Here is a 27,602-nt window from a genome sequence, read left to right on the forward strand (position 1 = left end):
ATCCCTCACACCACTTAAGCCAAGTTGTCATCCCCAGCATGACATGAGAGACGCGGTATTGAAATATGCAATTGCTCTTCTAAATAAATAATGAATGGGATCTGCAAGCGCACAGATTAATACCGATGTAGCATTTTAACCGGGAAGTATTCCAGGTATCGTTATTTATATTTTTACCACTGGGAAGGGATTAGAAATCATCACTAATGATTACAGAATAGAATATGAGATTGAGCATCTATCATTGCATGTATAATTGAGAACATTATATCTAACTCATCATACAGGAATAAGTGTCACATAAAAGATGTATGAAATAATAATAGTGACAAGGATAACTAATCTGATCTAGCCACATAATAAATATGATAAGCACCTCAATTAGATACTCTAGAAAGTCATTAGCATGGTATTAGAACGAACTACAAGAATATTCCCTAAGTTATTCTCAACTATATAGTCTAGCATATCATAGTTAGTGCAAGCATACTTAGCAATCATTGTGAGACAAGACTACGCCCATGCATAGTGATATTAGCAAGGAATATGAGAAACATAGCAATCACTCCCCTGTAATAATGTTGCTCTGCCAGCCCAATACACGAGAGGGGGACTATATAAGAATCAATGAAGCTGTCACTATCACGAACCACCCCACGATCTGGCATATTGGGTACAATCGCAGATAAATACGGTATAAGCACCACGCCTACACAATATCTATCATTTACCCATGGATCCGATGGATAAACGCTATACGATCCTAAGCATGTATATAGATCGTATCTAACTAAGCCAAGTACATAACTATGATAAACTAAGAACAATATAATCTTGAATATAAGCAAGTAGAGCAAAGTCATAAGCAATATATTGAAGTAGAACAAAGTCATATTCATAATATTGAAGAACAAAGATAATTAGAAAGCAATTAGAAACACAATTAGAGAATTACCAAGAATCCTCTTGACAGATCCGGAAACCAATCGAAGATTGACTCCTTCTAGTTCTAATCCTATGTAGCTATGCTAATCTAGATGTCTAATTGATGTGGTGGCTCTAATCTTGATCAGAGGCTTCTTCTCCCTTGATGGAACAATGAATTAGGGTTGAGAGACTCTCTCCTCCAGGGGCCAGGGGGTCTGGTTTTATAGTCCCTTCAAGTGAATATGGGCCCTTGGATCAAACCAACATAGATTGTATGGTTTAGATTCATCCTTTAGGTCGGTGGAGACTTCCCGCAAAGCAGAGTCCTGTTTGGACTCCAACAGGGGGCGGGCGCCCAGTAGGACAGGGCGGGCGCCCTGCCTCTGGCCCCGTTTCGCCTCCGCTTCGGTCTCGTGGCTTCTGGAGTCTTCTAGATGTAAGATAATTGCGCAGCATGTTAATATCTTTACGTAATCCTGACGTGTGGGCCTTTCTTCCGTATTTCCTGATAACCCCCTGCAGAAATAGACAAACACCAAAACTCGTGGAATTCTGTCAGATAAAACCCTAAGTCTGGATGTGGATTTTATTTGGATCCTTTTCTTTACTTATTTGATAATTAAATTTGATACTTAAGGACCGTCAACAAACTCCCCCAAGCTTACCTCTTGCTCGTCCCTGAGCAAGGATAGACTTAGCTATGGATCATAAGTTGTTGCAATATCTTTTTTAAAAATTTTGACGGTACACATGCTTTTAAATAAGATCTCATCTCTGAGTTAGAGTAAACTGTCAAGACTTAAAACTTACTTACTTTACCTCCACCATGGGACTTGTAACTGTCACTTCTGTCTTGAGTGGTTAAAAGATAGAACAGTCTAGCCAAGTGCCATGTCTCTTATTCTTGATCAGCTATAGCTCTGGGGTTTTTGCAGATTTTCAAATAAAACTCAGAGATTCCTTGTATGATTCTCTCAGGTCTCTCTTTTGTGGTATTTTTGGATCCTTACCAAGGCAGTGATGGTATATGCCTTCTCTCAAGATATGTGGTATTTGTGGTATGAGGCATAGTGACATTGCCTTCTCTCTCACCCTATTCTAATAAGGCTTTAATATCTGGAGCTCATAGGCGGGAGATAAAGTATACATACTTACAAGACATTTATTGCATAGTCAAACCATGGATCCAAAGAAACAAGCCAATAAGTTTAATCAAGATGTGCATGTGTGGCGAATGAATGGTATATGGTGATGATGGTGATAACAATGGTGAAAACAATGGTGAAAACAATGGTGATGGAAGTCTAATTCTACTTTTGCTCTTTGAGGGGATACATACCTTCCTTGCTTTTGAAACTTTATGAGGAGAATGAGATGCTCTTCTTTTTCTTGTCTCTCAGGTGGGTATCTTGCACCCCTAATTCTACTGTCGGACACTTGTCCATTTTTACCTCTCGTCTCACCTTTTCTTTTCTTTCGAGGTTCCGAGCACTTGCTCCTTTTTATTTCCTCATATTATTCCCTTTTTTTTAGAGCATTCATCTACACTTTATTCCTTTCATCTGTTAGAACAAATCACGAAATGACACGGACAACAAGCAATGCAGCTTGATCCAACGAACATGAAGAGCACCCTAGCTCTAGAGAGCAAGAAATACATGATCAGTTTTCTCAGGAACAGTTTCATGAAGAAGTGGGCAATGGTGTAGCATTTATGCTTACTCAGGAGGAGTCTGGCGAGGAGCAAGGGGGAGAAGCGGGAAGAGGACAGACTGATGAAGGATCTAGCAAGGACGATGACTCAACCTCGGGATATGAAAGTCTTGAGGATCCACACCCATGTGAACCTAGACGGAAGCCAACGATGGATGAGTTGGACAAGGACTTTGACCCAAACGAGGAGGTAGGGATATGAAGGTCACTTAGTAAATCATGAATTTTGGTAACGATATGGCTGTGTTACCTCTACTAACACTTTGACCTGTTGTTTATACAGGTCCCTCCTAAACCTTCAAAAAGACCACGTCGGCATCCGGCACGTTTTGCCAGACATGACGGGGCAAGGGAAAGGAGGGCAGAGGCAACAGACACAGAGACTACCATTGTGGCCTCTGCTCCGCAACCTGAAGGCACAACCTCGGCCTCGACTACCAAATTGAAAAGGAAAGGAGGGGTGAGAAAGCCAAACCACTATCCAAATGCAAAAATGATTTTTGTGATTGACGAGGTTGGGGAAGAAGGGCAGATCCTTAAGCCAAAGGAGTTCCAATCAAAATTCTGCAATGCAATTGGGGCCCTAGTCAGAGACTAGTTGAACCCATCAATCCGTAATTGGCATGACTATCCAGAGGACATAAAGGATGACCTATGGAAAAATCGTCTGTTGGTCAATTTTAATTTTAGGATTCCGGCAGAGAAGCTACCCCTAGTAAGACGACGTGCTATGAAGATGATGGGAGAATCCTTCCGACGTTGGAGGAATGAGCTGAACACCGAGTACATAAAAAAGGAGTTAACTCCGTACCATAAGTATGGACACATAACTCCTGCTATCTGTGCGTTGCTCATGGTTGAGAAGACTGCACCAGAATCTTTGGCCTTAAGTGAAAAGAACAGCTTGCAGGCGAAGAAGAACATCCACCACCCTCGTCTAGGCCCCGGTGGCTATGAGGGAAAGGAAGAGATGTTTAGAAAGATGGAAGAGGAGGCCGTAGCTGCTGGGAATACAAAAGTATGAAGCCACGCACCAAGCATTGGGTCTTTGCAAGGAATCTTGAAGAATCAGGCAGCAGTCTGAAATTTGCCAAGCTAGAGACCGAGGAGGCAGTGTCAAGGATAATGAAATATTCTGAAGACATCGAGAAGGGCTCATTCACTCCTTCTAGAGAGAAGGACGAGCTTAGCCTTGGCTTGGGAAACCCCAAGCACACAGGCCGTGTCAGGGGGTTAGGGAAACATAAGACCTGGAAGGAAGGATTTCGAGAGGATGTGGAGATGTACAAGAAACATGGTAGAAACTGGGAGGAGAGTCTTGCCACCCTAGTGAAGACCCTAGTTGCTAAGGAACTACAGGAGCAAGGACTGTCTACTGAGCGACGGTCACAAATGGAGCCACCTAGGGATTTGGTTCTAGTTGGTAGCCCTCCAAATGTTCAAAGCAGCCAAGGTTCCAATGCAACCTCCGCCTCAGTCGATCACATACGGGTGCCAACTCGTTGCATCCTGTTGATTCCCATCGGTAGGGGACAGGAGATGGCTGAGGTGGCAACGGGTCTGGCACATCCTCCAATTCCAAGCGACATCTAGTACCATAAACCGGTCCCGACCGACTATAGTAAGGTCGAGGTGCATACCATGAATCCCGAGTACGCGAAGCATAAGATTGAACACCCAACTAGCAAGGGGATTCGTGAGCTTGGACTACTCATGAAATAGTTCATCCTCTGGTACAAAAAGGATATTGTGTTGAATGTTTCCTCGCCAACTCCAAGTGATGTACACCTGGAGAGAGTCCACCTTGAGGATGGAGAGGTGTATTCACCGTCTCATGAGGACCACTTGATGCATGAGAGGGCATCGGCTTCTCCAACCCCTGGCGAGCAAGGGGTTGAGCCAGGGCATGATGAGACGCCACATGAGTCTCAAATAGGTGAACCTTCTGTAGCTCGTGCGGAGCCAGAGCATGAGACGCCACATGTGCCTCAGAGCCCGCAACCTTCTACAGCTCGTGCCGAGCCAAAGAGTGACGAGACACCACATGTGCCTCATAGCCCAAAACCTTCTACAGCTCGTGCCGAGTCAGAGCATGACGAGACACCACATGTGCCTCCTAAGCCACAACCTTCTCCAGCTCGCCCCGAGCAAGGCCATGATGAGATGGCACAGACTTTTCAACAAGCACCGCCGACACATGAAGAACTACTCCCTCTAGTATGTGAAGCTCGTGAAAAGATCCCCATCATGATAAGGTCAACAGGGTCAAAATCTTTTGTGGATATGAACGTCTCGGGTATGTACAAGTGGTATGCTCATGACCAGTTCAAGCCTGAGAACCAAGGCCCGAACAAATTTGCCTACAGGATGCCCACACCTCAGACTACACAACGATAACAAAGTATCCAGATGTTGAAACCATCAAGTGGTCAAAGGATTGCCCGAAAGAATATGTAAAAGGCAAACGCTTCCTACCAAACCGGATCTTGTGTAAGATGCCATATGGAACGAGAAGGTTCCATGATTGGTACTACTTGCATGTTTCACTTACAGAACTGAATGTGTTGGAAGCAGTAAAACCTGCTCACACATTTGGAGGCCCTGCTTCAGGTATTGCCTTTGACTTCAGCGACATCCAATCATGCTTTCACCTTAGTTCAATGTTGATGAATCTGATTCGCACTTGGTGCCTGTAAGTCCTCTTCCTCTTGATATGATTTGAAAGTAACCTAGTTGGATTTTGCTAAAACTAACTTACGTCATGATTTTTAGAATGCAAGCACACTTTATGAAATCTACACGCTCAACGAAAGCTGGGTATGTAGACCCTATGCCTATAGCACAAATAAATTTTAATTACCCATCGAGATGGGAATTGGATGCGCCACAACTAGCTGCTGGAGGGACGTTGGCGGAGAAAGAAAAGATCCGTGCAGCCAAAATAAGAGAAGAGTCTCTTAAGGTTGCGGCGTGGATTTCCGTATGTTTAAAGAATCTCCAACACTTCGAAACAATATGGATTCCATACCACTTCAAGTAAGTTTGATTAATTGTATACTTAACGATTGTTCGGTTTATCTTATTTTGATGCAAAGGTACTTATGTGTTTATTTAAAATTGTTGTAGCAATCACTGGATAGTCATAGGTGTCGATGTCGGGATGAACATGGCATGGATTTGTGATTCTGCAGATTTTGACCCTCACACGTATAAAGACTTCATGTCAATTCTCATTACGTAAGCAAATTAGTAATCCTAGTAACCTTATATGATTCACTTTAATATCAACTTCTGCATACTGTAAGTCACATCGATTCTCATTCAAACAGGGCATTCAGGGCCTATGTCAAGAATCACAAAGGAAGGCATGATCCAGGTCTGGGGAGCCACTTGCGTTTCAAATCTCTATGTTCGGTAAGTGCGACTTAGTTTGGCATAAAATTACTAATTTTTTCAGTACTTATACTTGACATCTCCATTTGCAAATTGAAACAAAGTTTCCCAAGCAAAGGCCAAGGAGTCTCCATTGTGGATACTATGTATGTGCTTTCATCAGTAACACAAAAGGCTACAGGAGACACCCTGAATTGGTAAGTTTGAATCTCTTAGTGGGTTGTAGTATGAAAACATAGTATTTCTCACTTAGCTTTGCACGATCTTGTAGTGGAAAGAAGAAAAAGGACTAAAAAGGGATGTCTACAGGGATGATGACCTCTTAGAGATTGTCGGTGACCTTTGCAACTTTATAATGGACCATGTTGTTTATTATAAAGGTGATTACCATAACCCACATTCCGACTTAGGTAGAAATCCTCTTTACCAGCACCTCCGTCAGTGGGATAGGCTATGTCTAGGTCGTTGATTACATGTGAACTTGTTGTAATGGACTGTGATCGATTTGTATTAGTACTTGAAAAATTTCGGACTCTTTTGGATGGATTTGTAATGGACTTGGAAACATTTTAGACTTGAAATGTGGTACTGTGTATATGTATGGATATTTATGTTGTGAATCTGTGATGTTGAGAATCTGATTATATATGTATATATGTATGTGGTGCTGTGCTGTGCTGTCAACTCGATTATTGTAATTTTTATTTTTTTTCTGAAAAATAACTGTAGGAGCGGTTCTAGATTGAGCCGCCCTTGCAAATGCAGACAATAGAGGCGGCTGAGACACAAGCCGCCCTTACTAATGCTCACTGCTTCTGGCCGCTCTTACAGTGGTCACTAGTAAGGGCGGTTGTTGTTTCCAACCGCCCTTACAGTGGGCCACTGTAAGGGCGGCTGGTGTTGAACCGTCCTTACAGTGAATTCCACTGTAAGAGCGTTTGCATAAGGGCGGCTGGGCCAGCCGCCCTTACAGAGCTTATTTAGCCGCCCCTGCTGTACCTGACTGTAGTAGTGGTAAGATTTGAAGTCTTATTTTTTCTATCTCTTTCTTCAATAAATATGCTGCCACATCAGCAAAATACCATAAATAATATGTAATTAATTGTCTTGAACTCTATGATAGAATCATTGACCACCTATATGGGTCAAGGTAAGCTCGGTGCATCTCTTGAAGACCACGAGCCAGCCACCGGCCACCCCTATGTCGTCATCCTAGCCATCTATGGCCCTGGAGAAGGAGATCGACACTAGGCCTGCATTATACACAGGCACGAGGACATCAACAGCCCTGTGGGAATCCTCGATCTACAAGTTAGTGCAAATCTGTTAGCATGTTGTAATTGGGCCCTTAATTGTGGATGTAATCACGCTTATTGTGGTGGGCTTCTATGTCACCCGAGCGCGTATGTATGTAATCCTGTGACTCATACCTGGAATACAATCAATATTCCCACAACTTACATGGTATCTACCGCGTTTCTGATCCGCTAACGCTTTCGCAAACCTCGCACCGCTGACGAACAGATCGCTGTCCCTAGCCGCCGCTTCTCGTGCCCGGACAACGCCGATCCGATCGCCGCGCGTCACACGATCGCCTAGACGTTGTCTGTGTCGTCTCTGGTCGCTGGTCCGCTCGCTGCCGATACACGTGCCGCGTCGCGTCCGCTGATCCGCACGCTCCCCGTCGCGTCCTCCAGCAGATTCGTCGCGTCATGTCCCTATGGTGGACGACGACGACGTTGCTGCCGCCGCGGTGGCGGCCAAGGAGGCCTAGGCCGTACATGCTGCTGAAGCTGCATGCCTTGCCGAGGAGGCTCATCTCCGTGCTGCATCCCTCGACAAGTTTGAGGCCGGCCATGAGGCAGTCTGGGCGTAGGCTGTTGACGGTCCTTAAGTACTAAAATTAATAATCAAATAAACATGAAAAAGGATCAATATGAAACAAACATCTAGAATTAGGGTTTTATCTGACAGAATTCCACGAGCTTTGGTGTTTATCTATTTCTGCAGGGGTTTATCAGAAAATATGGAGAGAAGGCCCACATGTCATGTTTACAACGAGATAATTATGTGCCGCGCAATTTTCCTCAATCTAGAAGGATCCAGAAGCCACGGGAACGAACGGGACGCGAATCGGGCTCGGGAGCTGGGCGGCCGCCCACCCCCCTTGGGCGCCCGCCCTGGCCAGGAGTTGGATCAGGACTCTCTCTTGGGACAAGACTCCACCGACCTAAAGGATCAATCTAAACCATACAATCTATGTCGGTTTGATCCAATGGCTCACGTTCACTTGAGGGGACTATAAAACCAGACCCCCTGGCCCCTGGAGGAGAAGAGGAGAAATCATTATTCAGAGGTAGCCATCAAAGTTAGGGTTTAGATCTCTCTCCCACAGAGAATTAGAATTAGCTACTCCCTAATCCTTCGAGTTTAGAGGTTGATTAGATAGCAATTAGAGAAGTAGAGCACTACGCTTTGGATTCGGATCTTCGGTAATAAAGATTGGTATTATTCATATCTTTCTCTAATTCTATTGTTCTAATTGCATTATGTCTCTAATTATTATGTTCTTAGTTTGCTCTAGTTCTATATTTGATATAGTTCTAATTGATAATGAGTTTATGTATAAGTTTGCAAAGCGCTTAGCTCTTGACGCGAGGGAGTTAGGTGATAGATCACATGTGAGCGTGGTGCTTAGATGTTATTTATCTGCAAATGTATCCTATTGGCCAGGTCGTGTGGTAGTTCGCGATAGTGACAGCTTCGTTGATTCTTATATAGTCCACCCTCCGTTGATAGGACAGGCAGAACCGGTATTGTGGAGTAAGTCATGCGATGTTCTGATTTACTTTATCAATGTTCCTTATACATGAATGAAGAGTCTTTTATGCTATATATGATCTTGTAGATAACTAGAGTAGATTATGACTTAGTAGTTAGTAGATAACTTAGAATCCATTCTCTAGCTAATCCGACATCACCTACATATATGAGGAGTAGTCTATTTTCTAATCGCTGTGCTCTTTATCCCATGAACTTATACTTTATTATCATTATCTTTATGGTTTACCCCCTGCTAAAGTATGTGACTGTGTGACGAGTTTCTTATTAGTAATCATGTTCTTGCAAGTTTATCTCTAGTCTATGCCTTGATAGATTTTGCCCATTGATTTAATTCCATCTTCTTGAGATCCCCTAAGCAAAATTTTAAATAACGATACCTGGAATACTTATCCTGGTGAAATGGTACAATGAGGTGTTTTATCTGTGCGCTTGCGGATAGAATAGATTATTTTCTAGAGAGCCTTTACATTTATAAATACCTTTGTACACTCTGGCGCCATGCTAGGGATGACAACCTAGTATCTAAGTGGTGTTAGCTAGTGTCAACAAGCATTTCTGGCGCCGTTGCCGGGGATACTTATAGGAATTATAGGAATTATATGAGTCTCAGGATTAAGTCATTAAAGGGAACAAAAGGGTAATATTAAGGAAAGCCAGAAAATCAATCAAGGTTATTCATATAAAACATTAGACTAGACTATAGAGAAATAATTGCATAAAACAGCTACTAAGTGAGAAATCATAACAAGGCACCTCTGCTTTGGCAGGTTCACCCTGTTGTTTTTCTATGTTTATATTTTTATACAGGGTATAACAGGATTGACTTTGGGTACATTCAACTCTTCATCATCAGAACCAAAGCAATCAAGAGAAGAAGCTAGCTACCAATTGCTGAAGCTATGGCACAAAAGACCTTGCAAGAATTCTCTGCTCCAAGTCTTGACAACATTCCAACTGGTCCAAGATTTGCAGTAGAAGAAGGAATACCTGAGTTTGAGCTCAAGTCAAGCCTCATCAATTTGGTACAAGCTACACAATTCAATGGAAAGGCACATGAAGATGCCAGTGCACACTTGCAGAATTTCTTAGAGATTGGAAGCACAATCCACATCAACGGAGTTGACAAAGACGTCATACTACTTCACCTTTTTCCATTCTCACTAGAAGGAAAAGCGAGGAAGTGGTTCTATACTCATCAAGATAATATCAACAACTGGACGAACTTGTCAGATGCCTTTCTATCAAAGTTTTTCCCTATAGGCAAAACAACTGCCTTAAGAGGAAATATTGTCAGTTTCCAACAGCAGAAGACAGAAGCCATTTCAGAAGCATGGGAGCGTTTTCAAGGTTACATATCAGATTGTCCTCACCATGGAATGGCCACATGGTTACTTATGCAGACCTTCTACCATGGATTAACCCAGAAGGCTCGTGAGTGCCTAGATGCATCTGCTAAAGGATCATTCTTGGAGCTTACAACTGGAAAAGCAGAGATACTTTTGGATAAGATAGCAGAAAACCAAAGCTGGTTCTAAGATAAAGCTCAACATTGTCATCAAACTGAAGAAATACCAGAAGAAGTAAATGCATTATCAACTAAGATGGAAAATTTGCTCCATTGGATTGACCAGAGGGCCAAGTTTAAAGAAGATCAAAGGGCCATTGAGACAGCATACAAATATCAACCAACTTCGAGTCAACCCAATAGCAAAGGTATGAATTCAGGTAATACTGTCAAGCAACTTTCATTAAAAGAGATAATTGCTCAACAATCCAAAATTAATGATGAAGTTAAACAAAGGCTAGATACAAATGAATCATCTCTAAAAGATATACACAATAAAATGGATTTTCTACTAACTGCCTTTGATGAGCAAAACACTCTTAATAAAAGGGTAGAGCTTAAATTAATAAAGATAGCTGTTGCACTGCTTGTTGCTACTAACCTTGAGCAGGTAAAGAATATAACTACTAGAGGAGGTAAAGCTACCAGAGATCCACCATACCCAAAAGAGAAACAAAGAACATCAGCACCAGTGCAACCAGCAGTAATAGAAGAAGAAAGCCCAGTTGAAGCAGAAGATCTGCTACAACCACCAAGAACTGGAGAAATGAGGAAAGATTTTTACGACACCAACTATTTGCCATTTCCCAGAAGAAACAGAGGACTGCAGTCGGATGAGCAGTTTGGTAAGTTTGTAGAGGTCATTCAGAAATTATATGTCAACATACCTCTGCTTGATGCTATACAGGTACCTACATATGCAAAGTACATCAGAGATATTCTTAACAAGAAGAGACCACTGCCCACCACTGAGGTTATCAAACTGACAGAAGAATGTAGTGCGGCCATCCTCAATAAGCCACCAAAGAAGAAGGAAGATCCCGGATGTCCCACTATCGATTGCTCGATCGGAAACCAACACTTCAACAATGCACTTTGTGATCTCGGAGCAAGTGTCAGTGTGATGCCAGCATCAGTCTACAAAAAGCTTGATCATACAACCTTAGAACCAACATCAATGTGCCTACAACTAGCGGATCAATCGGTTCGACACCCGTTGGGCATCGCCGAGAACATTCCAGTCAAGATCAGAGATTTCCTGGTGCCAGTAGACTTCGTAGTACTGGACATGAGTCCTGACTCAAAAGTGTCCATCATCCTTGGAAGGCCATTTCTGAGCACTGCCAATGCCCACATTGATGTCGGAAAAGGAGAAATCAAGTTCAACATAAACGGTCAAGAAGAACACTTCACATTCAAACCCAGACCAGAGAGAGACTCTACAGTGAAGGAAGTTCATGAAGAATCACCGGAGACACCATCTCTAGAGGAAGGTAACTCAGAAGATTAAAAGATTTGGAGGTCCAGCTTGGGGGACCTAAAAATCCCAAACCCTCACCGGGAGGTAAATCGGTATTTACCCGCATTATTAATTTTATCATATTTAAATTCTTGCATAATTAATTCTTGCATTAGTCATAGCATAATTATAATAATCAAAAAGCCCCATATAAATAATATTTGTGGTGTGTAACAACCCATATTTATTAATTATTGTGGAGGCACAAAAAAAAATATTTTCCATTATCATTTTCATTAAGTTTCAATTCTCATAGATTTTCCTGCATTATATTTATTTATATTGATCTTCTAGAAGCATGACCCACATTCTTTGGGTCCCACATGTCATACACTTCACCTCACATACATCCCATCACATAATTTCATCCACCAATATGTTTCCACTCACTTGACATCTTTCCACCGTCCAACCACTACCAACACAATATTATTCTGCGTGAGATCAAAGCAAGGAAGCATGTGGAGGAGGCACACCCAGGATGGACACCAGGGGTGGGCGCCCGCCCACCTACCTTGGGCGCCCGCCCTGTCCCCTGCTCAGCCTATAAAAGGCCACCTCCAGCTCCCCTTCTCTTCACACAAACACTCCAGAAAACCACACAAGTTTCAGTTTCCCGAGAAGGAGCTCTTGTAGTGAAGAGAAGAGAGTAGAGAGAAAGAGGAGAGTGGAAGAGAAGGTTGGGAGAGTATTTGTCACCTAGCAAGCAGTGATCCCGTTGTCTAAGCGGAAGTAAAAGTTGTTTAGGGAGAGGCTCTACCAAAATAGAAACTTGTCTTGAACGATTAACCCCTGGACTACTGACACTCCGGACGGCTGACTACTAACATTTTATCTCACATTTTCCACCAGTTGTGTTTTTGCCAACTTTTGTTTGCAGGATGTTTAAGAAGGTGAAGAATGCAGGGAAGGCTCTCAAGAACATTGGTACAAGGAGTTCATCCCGACACTCCTCACAGCCATCAGAGATGAACGTCGATCTGACACCCACACAAGCTCCATCATCTTCATCAGGTCAGCAAGTTAAGATCCTTCTCAAGATAGGAGACCTAGGACTAAAGACCCGAAGAGAAAAGGAAGTTTATCAGCAATTGAAGAATAAAGATTTCATTCACACCCCTACTATCGATCCAACCCTACTACAAGAAACAGGTATGGACACTGAATTTGACTTAATTTTTCAGATGATGGGTTGGACAAATTTTTAGAATATAACTGAACTGGGTTCTCGCCTTCTCACCCTCGAATTTCTTTGCACCTTACAATACTTTGAGTGGGGAATTGTTTTTCGGATGTTCAAACAGGAAATTATGTTATCTTGGAGGGAGCTAAGCGACCATCTTGGTTTCTCTTCAAGATGCATCCTGAACATTGACTCCGATTTACCCAATTTTGAGAGACACCAGTTTTGGAGAGAAATATCTAGAGATAATTTTTATAGTCAAGCCCGAACCAGTGACATGGAACACCCCACTCTTAGGATGTTTCACAAATGGCTTGGGTACAATCTTTTCTATCGTGACGATATTAGGAAAGTAAGAGTAGGAGATTTACAACTTTTATATGCTGCTATTAGTAAAGTACCTACTTCACCTGTTACATTATTAGTTTCACATTGGCTTAGTATACCTAGTCTTCAGGGACCAGTAGGATGTACTTCACTTATCACTCGTCTAGCCACTAATCTTCACTTACTAGAAAATTCATCATTGGACTTCATAGAAGAATTAAGAATTTATCATGGCTATGACACATTTAGACAAGCTCGGATGTTAAAGAAAGAGGGAAATATAATGTATATGCTGTATGATGATAAAGGCAAGATTCGGTTACCTAACCCGAACCTTGGCCTCTACTCTGTGCAAAACTTTTTGATTGAGATTGCAGCAACACCAGTGAACCAGAGAACTTCGCAGCGAGTGGCATCTGAAAGGATAACCACTCACCGAGAACGCACTTGGTATGGAGCTGACCCTGGACCAGAAGAAGCAGCGCACCTGCATTATTGCGATTACAATCCACGAGTCCTTCGAGACCCATGGGCTCGGCATGCGCAACCACAAGAGCCAACAGAGGAGACATGGCCGGAGAGCCAAGATCACCAGTGGACAAACCCGCCTTTTCATACGGGCAGGTACTCCACTGATCCATATGGAGCTTCAGGATCCAGACCTCCGCCCCAATTTGATGCAGGACGATACTCCGACGCCTCCTACGCTTTCACGAATGACTACTATCAAGACGCCGGTGCTTTCTTCACTCGTACCGACAACACCCTCCTCGACATCCAGAACACGCAAGCAGAACATGGAAGACTCCTGGAAGAGCAACAAAAATGGAACCAGGACCATGCCGCTGCAGTAGAAGAGCTGAGACAAGATACAACAACAATGAACGACAACATCACAACCATGATGCAGTTCTGGAACATCGGGTAAGACCGACGTCAACATCCAGCTTGGGGGAGTTCCTCCCTAAATTTATCAAGTAAGTTTCTATTTGCTCTTCTTATTTATTCTATTCTATTTTAGTATTTTATTTTAAAAGGAAAAACTTAGAAAACCAAATAAACATTTTCCTGCTTTTATTCACTGCACTTTTATAAACATGAAAACAAAATAAAAAGAGTGTGTAGATAAGTGTGCTTTATTTTTCTACTAAGTTTAATCTCTAGAAGAAAAAAAATAAAAAGACCAAAAAAGATGCATGATGGAAATGATGAACAGTTGCTCTGTTTGCTTACTTACAAGTACCTAGCTTTTATATTAGAATTCTTCCAGGAATTACTAAAATTAAAATTACTATCTTTGGGAAGCATAAAACTAAAGTCTAGGTAAGAGAAAGACATGATATAAAGTTGAGCTACTGTTTATCTTGTTCCTACTACACTAAGTTCTGGAGATTTATTTTGAAAACTTACATATCACATGATGAGTTCCTAGCATTGCAAACTACCTACCACAGCCATATTTGCTATAACATCTTTTACTATAATTACATTGAGTTTGATCGAGCTGTGTAGACCCTTAGGAGCTTTTCATGTGGTTAAATTAAGATATTCACTTGCACACATCTACCACAACATTCATCATCAATCATTAAAATTACTAAAAATATTATCACTCACTGTCCCGAATATTGTTATTCTCTCTCTCTAAAAAGATTCAATGCAGAAGAGGCATGGGTTATGCAAAAATATACGAGGAAATAAAAAGGGGCAAGTGCCCGGAACCTCGGAAAAAGAAAGAAAAAGAGTGAGACGAGAGGTAAAAATGGACAAGTGTCCAAAGTAGAATTAGGGGTACAAAGATACCCACTTGAGCGGAAAAAATGGACAAGTGTCCGACAGTAGAATTAGGGGTATCTACTACCCACCTGAAAAAAAAGAAGAAGAAGAAAAAGAGGTAGCCCATGTTCTCCCAAAGCAAAGATCAAAGAGGAGGAGAGATAGCAATATGAGGAGCAATGAGAACTAAGTTTTATTATCACTTATGCATTATCACAATCACTATCATTTACTCCATCACACATGCACATCTTGATTTAATTATATGCTGAGTTCCTTTGGATCCATGGCTCGATTAGACAACATATGTATGAGCTGTTTTCACTCCTATGAGCTCCACTTAAACATTCCATTAGCTATAGGTAAGTGACATTATGGTAAGGATCCACAAATACCACATATAGAGAGACTTGAGAGATCATTGCTGGGAACTCTGAGTTTTATTTTGAAAACTTATGAGAAACTCTAGAACCAAGGTGAAGTATAGACAGGAGGGATAGTGCTTGACTTAACTATTTTGTCTTTCGATTACTTAAGACTTAAGTGCAGGTTCTAAACTCCATAACACTTCATTCTAATTTGGAAGAATTTTTATGTAAAAGCATGTGTGCCTGTCAGGAAAGAAAACATCGAAGCAACTCCTGATCCGTCTGAGTTTAGTTGTTTGCTCAGGGACGAGCAAAGGGTAAGCTTGGGGGAGTTTGTTGACGGTCCTTAAGTACTAAAATTAATAATCAAATAAACATGAAAAAGGATCAATATGAAACAAACATCTAGAATTAGGGTTTTATCTGACAGAATTCCACGAGCTTTGGTGTTTATCTATTTCTGCAGGGGTTTATCAGAAAATATGGAGAGAAGGCCCACATGTCATGTTTACAACGAGATAATTACGTGCCGCGCAATTTTCCTCAATCTAGAAGGATCCAGAAGCCACGGGAACGAACGGGACGCGAATCGGGCTCGGGAGCTGGGCGGCCGCCCACCCCCCTTGGGCGCCCGCCCTGGCCAGGAGTTGGATCAGGACTCTCTCTTGGGACAAGACTCCACCGACCTAAAGGATCAATCTAAACCATACAATCTATGTCGGTTTGATCCAATGGCTCACGTTCACTTGAGGGGACTATAAAACCAGACCCCCTGGCCCCTGGAGGAGAAGAGGAGAAATCATTATTCAGAGGTAGCCATCAAAGTTAGGGTTTAGATCTCTCTCCCACAGAGAATTAGAATTAGCTACTCCCTAATCCTTCAAGTTTAGAGGTTGATTAGATAGCAATTAGAGAAGTAGAGCACTACGCTCTGGATTCGGATCTTCGGTAATAAAGATTGGTATTATTCATATCTTTCTCTAATTCTATTGTTCTAATTGCATTATGTCTCTAATTATTATGTTCTTAGTTTGCTCTAGTTCTATATTTGATATAGTTCTAATTGATAATGAGTTTATGTATAAGTTTGCAAAGCGCTTAGCTCTTGACGCGAGGGAGTTAGGTGATAGATCACATGTGAGCGTGGTGCTTGGATGTTATTTATCTGCAAATGTATCCTATTGGCCGGGTCGTGTGGTAGTTCGTGATAGTGTCAGCTTCGTTGATTCTTATATAGTCCACCCTCCGTTGATAGGACAGGCAGAACCGATATTGTGGAGTAAGACATGCGATGTTCTGATTTACTTTATCAATGTTCCTTATACATGAATGAAGAGTCTTTTATGCTATATATGATCTTGTAGATAACTAGAGTAGATTATGACTTAGTAGTTAGTAGATAACTTAGAATCCATTCTCTAGCTAATCTGACATCACCTACATATATGAGGAGTAGTCTATTTTCTAATCGCTGTGCTCTTTATCCCATGAACTTATACTTTATTATCATTATCTTTATGGTTTACCCCCTGCTAAAGTATGTGACTGTGTGACGAGTTTCTTATTAGTAATCATGTTCTTGCAAGTTTATCTCTAGTCTATGCCTTGATAGATTTTGCCCATTGATTTAATTCCATCTTCTTGAGATTCCCTAAGCAAAATTATAAATAACGATACCTGGAATACTTATCCTGGTGAAATGCTACAATGAGGTGTTTTATCTGTGCGCTTGTGGATAGAATAGATAATTTTCTAGAGAGCCTTTACATTTATAAATACCTTTGTACACTCTGGCGCCATGCTAGGGATGACAACCTAGTATCTAAGTGGTGTTAGCTTGTGTCAACATAGGCCACCGCCTTCGTCAACGTCAAGGCTATGATCCCCATTGTCCTCGACAAGGCCACCGACACGTACACGAAGTGGCACGGCATGTTCCTCACAGTGCTTGGCAAATACGCCCTCGTCCCACACGTCCATGACGATGAGGCGCTTCCCGACCGCCCGTTTGGGTTCAGGTGGACTGCGTCGTCTTGTCGTTGATCTTTGCCACCGTCTCCAACGACCTGCAGCAATCGCTCATGATCCGGCAACGCCGCGTCGCGAGACATGGTGCTATCTCGACGATGAATTCCTTGGGCAGAAGGAGTCACGTGCACATCTCCTGGAGACGCAGTTCCGCAACCTCCGCCAAGACTCCATGATGATCACCGACTACTGCCGCAAGTTGAAGACCATGGCTGCGTCCCTCGGCGAGTTCGGCGATCCCATCGGTGACCGCCAGATCGTGCTCACGCTTCTTTGCGGACTCAGTGGCAAGTTCCACCACATGGTGTCTATTCTGAAGATGCACCGTCTGTTTCGTCGTTCGCCGAAGCACGCACGCACCTGCTGCTCGAGGAGGTTGACATCGACGCTCGCCCACCGTCCCCGCCTTCGGCCTTCGTCGCCAACGCACCACAGATGCCTACTGCTGCACGGCCAGGGCCGGTGGTGCTCACTACTCCAGCACGCCATGGCCATCCTGGCAGCCAGCCCGGTGGCCAACTAGGTGGCCAGCGCAACAGCCGCTGATGTGGCAAGGGCGAGCGCGGCCAGGGCCAGGGCAACTAGGTCCAAGGCTCCTAGTCGGCACCCCAAGGCGGCCACAGCCCACCTCCAGCTAGCTACAGCGCTCCCACTGGCCAGGGTGGTGTGCATCCCTCTTTTGGACATCCCTGGACCGGTCAGCACCAGATGTGGTCGTACGGCCGCCCACCGCCCCTGCCGGCATTCTCCACCGCTCCCCAGTATGGTGCTCCTTTTGGTGGGGTTCCCGGTGGCAACATTGGTTCCTATGGTGGCAGCCCTAGCAGCAGCTTCTACGGCAGCGGCTACCACTATGGCTATGGGGCGCGACGCACCCTCGCCACCCGTGTTATAGGGGGCGTCGTACCAATCGACCCCTTGGAACCCCACTCACAGAGGTGCCTAGAACGAGGACTCTTTGGTGCCGAACTTCAACACCATGACGTTGAACCCCCCGGCAGAGTCGGAATGGTACGCCGACTTCGATGCCGGCTCACACATGGCTGCGGATGCTGGTAAACTTTCCCATATCTCCTCGCCCACATTGTCTACACCTTCGTCTATCATTGTTGGCAATGGTGCTTTACTCCCTATCATAGCCATCGGATCTCACACCTTTTCTTTTCCATGCCGCAATCTAGTTCTTAACAATGTCTTGGTTTCTCCACACATCATTAAGAACTTGATTTCTATTCATCGTTTTACCATCGACAATAATTGTTCTATTGAATTTGATCTGTTTGGTCTTTCTGTGAAGGATTTGCAAACCGGAAACATGATCGCCAGGTGCAATAGCTCTGGCGACCTCTACCCGTTCTTCCCATCAGCCACCAGCGCCTCTGCATTCCTCGCTGCACCTACCTCTTTATGGCATCGTCGTCTTGGTCATCTCGGGCGTGAAGCTTTGTCCAAACTTATTAGTTTCAGTGTTATTTCATGTAATAAAGATGATCTCCATCATCTCTGTCATGCTTGTCAGCTCGATGGCCACACTAGACTTTCGTTTGGTTAATCCACCTCTAGAGTTGCAAATAATTTTGATTTAATACACTGTGATCTTTGGTCATCTCCTATTGTCAGTGTGTCTGGTAACAAATATTATCTTGTTATTTTAGATGATTGCTCACACTACATTTGGACTTTTTCGCTCCGCCTAAAATCTAACACTTTTTCCACCCATGCCCAATTTTTTGCCCACGTGCACACGTAGTTTGACACCACCATCAAGAGCGTCTAGTGCGATAACGGCCACGAATCTGACAATTTCATGGAACGCACGTTCTTTCTCTCCAATGGTGTTCCGCTTCACATGTCGTGCCCCTATACGTCCCAGCAAAATGGCAAGCCTGAGCGCTCCATCCGTACCATCAATGACATTTTGCGTTCACTCCTGTTTCAGGCGTGTCTTCCTCCGGTCTACTAGGTTGAGACACTCCACACTGCCACATAAGAAAGTGGATTTTGGGCTGTAGAATGACAAGATGGAGAAGGAAGTATTTATAGGACAAAGCGGGCAGGGGCAAATCTGACTTATCTCTTTGCCGCATCCGTGAAATCCGAGGGTGTTCAGGTGGATATGGTAACTGTTCGCACGGTAATCAAGGGATTGCGCAGTTGATTTGACAACAGGCGGTCATGATTTTGGAGATATTTTACTGTGCAAGATCGCCTGGTCGGCCCATCAGCAGTTCTATCTAACGGTAATATTGCCGATGAGCGCATAAATGCGGAGATTCGATTGGAGAGGTTGAGAAATTCGAGGAATCTGCGGGAGAATTGGGCCAAGGTTATTTAGATTTGACGGTTGATTACCAAATTGGGAGAAGTAATTGCGGAAAGGCGTCATTATTGCAGAGAATTTCGGAGCATTAATGATTTTATACTCCGAAATTGGGGGGCATGTGTTGACACCATTTTTGGACACGTATCTTTTGATACGCATCTGGAGTTAATGGGATGTAGATCGGTAGATGGAGCAGTGGTGACCAGTCTGCAGGGAAGTTGCCGATAAAGGTAGCTGCCGATGGGAAACAACCAGATATGACCAAGTCTAGAAGTGTTTGCCGATGACTGTAGATGGGTAGTCTGCCGATGACTCTGAAGAAAAGCGCGGAGGTTGCCGATTGATTCATGGCGGTGTCCCGATCGGTTACGGGGGATAGTTTAATGTTTTCCTTAGTTATTAGAATTCGTTTTGTATACAGTTTCTGTTTAATTTGGAATTTGAGTCCTAATCATGTCTGGTTGTAGTTCTTTGGACAGGGTATAAATGCAGACCCTAGGGCAATGTAATGAGACATCTATCAATCAATCAAACACAAGTTTTTACTCATATTCTAGCATCTACTTTTTGACGACTTCGTCATATTTTCTCTTTTGCTACGAGTTCTTAGGAATCCGTCGAGTCAAACTCGGCGTGTTCTCAAGTTCCGCGTGAACACCTCTTGCCCGTGACATCCGGGCGCATCGCTGTTGTTGGGACCAAAGTGTTCGAGTTATCACCTTTGTCGATTGTAAGGTCAAATCGGCTGGCACGCCTTAACGTTTGAATCGGGTATTAGCCCTTTGTGTTTGCAAATCAGCTTTTGCACCAACACCTGTTCTTCATGGTCTAGGGCTCCGAGGCTGTGCTCCCAATAGACCTCGAGTATGGGTCACCTCGACTCAAAGCATACAACGAGCAGACGAGCAAGGAGACTCGAGAGAACGCGGTCGACCAGCTCGAGGAAGCTCGAGACATGGCCCTCCTCAACTCAGCAAGGTACCAACAGAAGCTCCGACACTACCACGATAAACATTTGCGCAAGAGAGACCTAAACATGGGTGACCTTGTCCTGCGTCGAAGACAAAGCAATGAAGGGCACCACAAGCTAACTCCACCCTAGGAGGGGCCATACGTGGTGGTTGAGGTCATGAAGCCAGGGACGTACAAGCTAGTACACGAAAAAGGGGCAATCTTCACCAACGTGTGGAACATCAAAAAGCCACGTCGCTTCTACCCTTAGAGCTTCGAAGCATCTAAATTTTCATGCACATTTTGTACCAAAACCCCGAGAATGAATATGTGAATAAATGAAAGTTCTTTTTTAAGCAGTAGACGCTTATTACCGGTCAAACCTTAACATTTAGAGGGAGTATCGAACGTGAGTCATCATAATGAACACTCCCTCAGGGGCTAACAAGGGGTCCCCCCCACAGGTTCCTAAAAATCGAACGTTTTTTCAAAAAGCTCAACATTATCTCTCTTACATTTTAAGCCCTAAGAAAACCCCACACAACCAAGTAGTAAAGGCGCCTCGAGCCCCTTAAGGGTCGAGGGACGTCGAGCCAAGAACCCCTACGCCTTCGGGCTACGGTAACTCTACTCACTCCCTCACCCTCGAGGTAATCGAAGTCGCCCTAATAAAAGGCCGGTCGAGGAACGGAAACTTAGGCAGCAAAGGGAATAAAAGAAACTTGAGCACAAAAACAAATAAATACACATAAAAGCCACAAGTCTTAAGGACACTCGAGGCATAGTGTTTAATCAAGACAAGTATATTACAATGGGTCTAGACACCCAGATTAGGCTCACAGGCCCTCAGGTTTCCCTTCTACCCCTAGTCTTCCGCGCCCGCGTCGATCTCGGGAGGCAGCACTTCTGGCTCGAACAGCTGCACCAGCCTTTCACCTGGAGCTTCCGCATCGGCGATCAAGGCATGAAGCCTCTCCTCGTTCTCAGCGTCAGTCTTGGAGATGTCGGTGACGAAGCCGTGGGACACCACCACCATATCGTAGGAGATGCCCGAGCAGACAACTGCCATCGCTTGCTTCACCCCAGTATAAAGCACGTCCCGCACCCGATTCCTCAAAGCGGTGCCCAGGTAACACAATTGGTCGACCAGAGCATTGCCTCGAGCCACTTCCCTCGACTCATCCGCTGGCTCGAGCTCCCAAGAGGTCGAGAGGTCGTTTATCGCAGTCCTTAGTCGACTGGTTAGAGTGACCTCCCCCTCGAGCTGAGCCCTAGAGGATTGGGCGTCGGCTTGGGCGGCCAACAGATCGTCTTTAAGCCCTAAAAAGATCAAAGGAGAGTTAGACGATAGGAAAGAAAAACCCGACAAAAGAAACACAAGAGCATGAAAAACTTACCGCGAACCTTCTCCTCGAGAGCCGTATTCTCACGAACTAGGTTGGTGTTGGCCCTCTCGATCTCCTTGTAACAACGAGCCAGATTGGTATTTTTGACCCTGTTGACACCGTTTTTGGACACGTACCCAGGATTGGTAGAGTGTAGATCGGCAAGATAGGGCAACGGTGACTGGTCTGCAGGAGAGTTGCCGATGAGGGTGGTTGTCGATGAAGAGACAGCTGAATGTGGCTAAGACCATGGGTGGTGATGTGTTTGTGCCGATGGCCAGCATTAACCTTTGCCGATGGCTACGATGGAGAGTCTGCCGATGACGCGGAGGGAAGACTTGAAAGTTGCTGATTGGTCTATGGTGGCGTCCTAGTTTGTCACGGGGGGATAGTTTTATGTTTTCCTTAGTTATTTAGATCGTTTTGTATACGGATTCTGTTTGATTTAGAATTCAAGTCCTAGTCATGGCTGGTTGTAGCTCTTTGAGCAGGGTATAAATGTAGAACCTAGGGCCTTGTAATCGAGACATCCATCAATCAATCAAACACAAGTTTTTACTCACATTCCATCATCTACTTTTTCGACGACTTTTTCATATTTTTTCCTTTTTACTACGAGTTCTTAGGAGTTCGTTGACTTAAGCTCGGCGTATTCTCAAGTTCCGCGTGAATACCTCTTGGCCGTGGCATCCAGGCGCATCCGCTGTTGTCGGGACCAAAGTATTCGACTTATCACCTTTGCCGATAGTAAGGTCAAATCGGCTGGCACGCCTTAACGTTTGAATCGGGTATTAGCCCTTTGTGTTTGCAGATCTAGCTTTTGCATCAACACATCTTTTGGCACGCCCGGTGGGACTAGATTCAAGATCAAAGATCAACATGTCGACTACCGAATTCGACTTGGAGAATGTCATCCCCGTGACAGAAGCTAGCCTCAAAGATGAGCAGAAGCAAGCTATTGCGAAGGCTATGGAAGATTACAAGCAACAATGTCTCAAGGCCTTTAGCATAAACAGGAGTGGGGAAGTGATCCAGAAAGAAGCACTGCTGGCCCCTCGGCAGGTTACTTTTGATGCCAATCCTGGGAAGCTCCAAGACATGGTCGATAGTGCTATCAACCGTGCCTTGATCAACCAAGCTGATGTGCTGTCCAATACGGTTTTCAATACCGTGGCTAGAACTTTCAAAGAAGGACAATTGCCACTGAATTATGTGGGCCCTGTCTATCATCAACCGGGGTCGCCAGTGGTTACGGCTCCATCGGCTGCTACGGCCGCTGCAGGCACAGAAACTACTACTCCTCCAAGCACGTTAGGAGTCTCTAATGCACAATCCATGCCGATGCCATCCAATCCATCAACATCAGATGACTCGATCAAGCTTACTACAGATCTATTGGCATCGGCAATGTCAAGATTCGTTCCTCCTAATTGGTGGGGTTTTGGTATGCCTCCAGAATACTCATTGAAGACACCTAGCACATCTCAGGCGGCTAATATGAGAGGCAAGGCTCCTATGGCATCGGCACCTCCAAATATGCCGATGAATTAGAGTCCCTAGTATACTACAACTACTACTGCCAGGCCTTACACTGGGAACTCTCAAGCTCCAATGTTCCAGATGGCTAACGCGTCAGCAGATTCAATGCTGACGCAACAGAGGTTTATGACTCAGCCAGGGTATGTCAATTCGATGATGATGCCCAATTACCAGTCATCGGCAGGACCTATGACGATGAATGCTAATAGTGGATGGCTTGGTCACCAAGTCTTTTCACAAATGCCCCAACAGAATCATCAGGTTGCGGGGTTTCAACAAGGCCAGATCTACCCTGGATTCCAGAACCAAGGGGCAGTCAATCAGCCGATGAATCTCGGTCAGCAATTTGGTGGTCAACATCTTGGTGGTCAGCAGCTCGGCGGTCAGCCGGTTGGCGGCCAAATGATTAACCCAATGTTCCATGTAGATCGTGCACCGCACAGACACGTGGAAGCTTACCAGCAGGTGCCAAATCCGCAACCGCCTCATCGGCAAGATGCCGATGCTTATTGGGCCGATAAGATTGCTGAAGTAATGAGAGACCCATTTGGGATAAAACCCAAAGTCAACACTTACTCTTATCGGACACCGTATCCTCCTGCATATGATTTAATCCCGCTTCCAAATTGGTACAAAGTGCCGGATTTCACTAAGTTTTCTGGGCAGGATGATACATTGACCATGGAGCATGTCAACTGGTTCATCATTAAGTGTGGAGAAGCTGCTAACAGGGACGAGTTAAGGGTTCGCTTGTTCTCATCGTCATTATCTAGATCGGCTTTCACTTGGTTTATATCATTACCTCCTAACTCAGTGATTACTTGGGCCGATCTAGAAAAACAATTCCACAAATACTTGTTTTCTGGTGTCCACGAGAAGAAGATCATCGATTTGGTCAAATTGAAGCAACACAATGATGAATCGGTTGAGAGTTTCGTGCAGAGAATACGGGAAGTCAAGAACAAGTGCTATAGCCTGGTTCTGGATGATCGGCAGTTAGCCGATTTGACTTTCCAGGGTCTGTTGCCACATATCAGGGACAAGTATGCATCTCAAGAGTTTGAAAGCTTAAGTCATTTGGTGCAGAGAATTCCTGACCAAGATATCAAGCCCTTCGAGCCCAAGAGAGCATGGAACAAGAAGGTATCATTTGTGGATGAAGCAGCAAGCTCGGACTCTGATGAGGAACCAGTCATCGGCTTGGCAGAGTGGGTGAAAAACAAGAAGCCGATGTCTTGCCCTGTTGGGCATAAAGAGCCAGAGAAGTTCGCGTTTGGCATCACCAAGGCCGATAGGATATTTGACTTTCTACTTCAGGAAGGTCAGATCAAATTGTCACCTAATCATGTGATCCCAACGGCTGAAGAGTTAAAAAAGATGAAGTACTGTAAATTGCACAATGCAACTTCTCACAGCACCAATGAATGCAAAGTCTTCAGACAACAGCTGCAATCGGCTATAGAATCTGGAACGATCAAATTTGACAGCTCCAAGACCCAGAAGCCGATGAAGATTGATCAATGTGGCAGAACCCCCTAAGTGTTTGGGCCCACCGGCACCTGTCATTGTCCCAAAGACCTCTGACGGTGATGCCGGGGATCCTCCCACTCTAGAAGTCCGATGAGCACCTCTGGACGCTCATTCCACCGCTATCCGGGGCGTATCACACAAGCTTGTCTTGACCACCAGCAATGGTCAATTAACGAAAATGTCTTCTCCTCGCCCTTACAGGATAACAAGTGGCCACCTTAACACCAGGATCACTCGTTGCGAAGACAATGCAGTATCACAGACGACTCAAGACCAAAATAAGCTCTCAGAGTAAAACAGCGGAAGTATTACATAACTTCATTTACAAAAGGAGTTCTTCCAAATAGTAGAGTGTTATTACAAGCCAGGTCCAGCGGAGCAACTTAAACTTCAGTACACAGATTACAAATTTACAGACCCTGCCCATGGGTCACGCTCACTCTTCCTCGTCGTCAACCTCGACGACGGACACACAACAGGGTCTGAAACATGTCGGCTCCTGAGCTTCACATACAACAAGGGTTATAAAACCCTGAGTACGGGAGTACTCAACAAGACTTACCCGACGGAAAAAGAGAAGAAATTAGGAATGCAGGCTTGGGGTAGACAAGGGGTGGCTGAGCAAGGAGCCAATGTGTTTTGCTAAAAAGCTTACTAATAGTGCATCCTTACTTTCAAGTTTTACCCGCGAATTCCTCTCCTTAAGAGGTCGAGGAGTTCAAGGACAGTCTATCTAGTTGCCTCCCACAGACAAGTCTGTGAGTTCCTAGTTCTAAATCAAAGTATTATCTATCCAACGGCCATAGTTTCATGTCACTCTGAGTCCGAGAATTGGGATCCGAACCTCATGAGACATTTCCCCCTTTTCTCATTTTACCACATAGTTGCATATTTAACTACGATGAGGGTCAGTGGATTGAGTCTCCCAATCGGGGAGCAACGACGATTCGAACCGCTTAGCAATGCAGCTGGAGTTCCTAACCACCCCACACATGTAGAACCAAATCTTGCATATATCAACCCAATTCAAGCTCTCCCCAAATTTGACTAGGTTCGCGGCACCCGAGAGCTCAGTACTCCACCATCCTACAGCCGATCTAGATGTTTTCCGGTCATCTCAGATCCGTAAGGTGGGTACACAGTACTCTCGCCATCGCTCCACGCCCAGTGCGCGAGTAGCTGTTCGCATCGAGGGATCACAAGACCGGGCTTACCGAGGGTAAGTGGCTAGTACTATAAATTCTCAACCCAGCGGGCCATCAACGGACCGGTCCTTAACCGACACAGTTGGAGACACTACTTTAAGACTCCATTCTTAAAGCAAGTCCACCGACCGGTCTCAAGTTGAAACATCATTGACCATAAGAGTATTCCACAACAACCCTTCAAACTTTCTTGTTTGAAAACCTATCTAGTAGCAGGGCTAAGCATCACTACGCAGTTTTAAACAAAACAGGTGCCAAGGACAAGATAACAAAGATCAAGGTAGTAAATGCAGCAAGTAGGTTAACCCAATTCTCAACTACCTAATGCAGCATTTTAAATTCATAAGTGATCAGAGATTTAAAACATTCAAGGAGGGGTTAATGCATCTGGGGCTTGCCTTGGTTGTAGGGCAGAGATGGACCCTCGGAGACTTCCCAAGTCTCGGATCCTACTTCTTCGAACGGAGCACCGACCTCGGGGTTCGGTTCAACGGTCGCTCCTTCGGTCATGTGCACTATACGCAAAATGATGAATACTCATGATATGCGTATGACAAATATGCAAGAAGGACCAAGTCGAGTACAACTTGCCCTCTTGGCGCAACATAGACTAAACAATAATTAAAGTTGTTTACCATTTTAGTGTCTTTACCCAAGAGGTTGCATCTATGAATTAAGATCTCTCTTAATTCATAATTATCCTAAATTAACTAATTATTAATCCTTTTATCTTAATTAATTCTTAATTAAATACTAATAACAGTAATTAAGTATTAATGCCAAATAATAATTAAATGCCAAAGGCCATTAAGGTTAATGACCTTAGGTCATCACACAATCCCAAAATCACTCAACCCTAATTATGAGGATTTAACTAATTATTATCTAATTATTTTGGAATTATTATTTAATTACTAAATAGGGGTTTAATAATATTTCATTCAAACATTATCCAAATGCCACCAAATTTTGTGTGGAGCCAGGGAATAATATTTAGAGGCATCCCACAAATTTTGGTGATTTTTGGACATATCACTAAATTATTAAAATTCATAAAATTTTTGTTCATTAAATAAAAGAGGCAATTTTTATACAAATATTCCAGAAAAGGAAACCTACTATTTTTCTTGTGTTCTACTTATTTCATGGGACCTATACAAAAAATTTCATCATTTTTAGAGCAGCACATAATTTATTACACAACATCAAACATAAATAAAAAACTGCAGAAAAAGAAAAAGAATAA

The 27,602-nt window shown here is 43.9% G+C and overlaps 1 pseudogene; it reads left to right on the forward strand.

The window, feature by feature from the left end:
* LOC110437544 lies at window positions 7,256–19,413 on the forward strand (annotated as a pseudogene).

The sequence above is a fragment of the Sorghum bicolor genome, chromosome 8, assembly GCF_000003195.3.
Source record: "Sorghum bicolor cultivar BTx623 chromosome 8, Sorghum_bicolor_NCBIv3, whole genome shotgun sequence".
In the NCBI taxonomy this organism is placed as follows: domain Eukaryota; kingdom Viridiplantae; phylum Streptophyta; class Magnoliopsida; order Poales; family Poaceae; genus Sorghum; species Sorghum bicolor.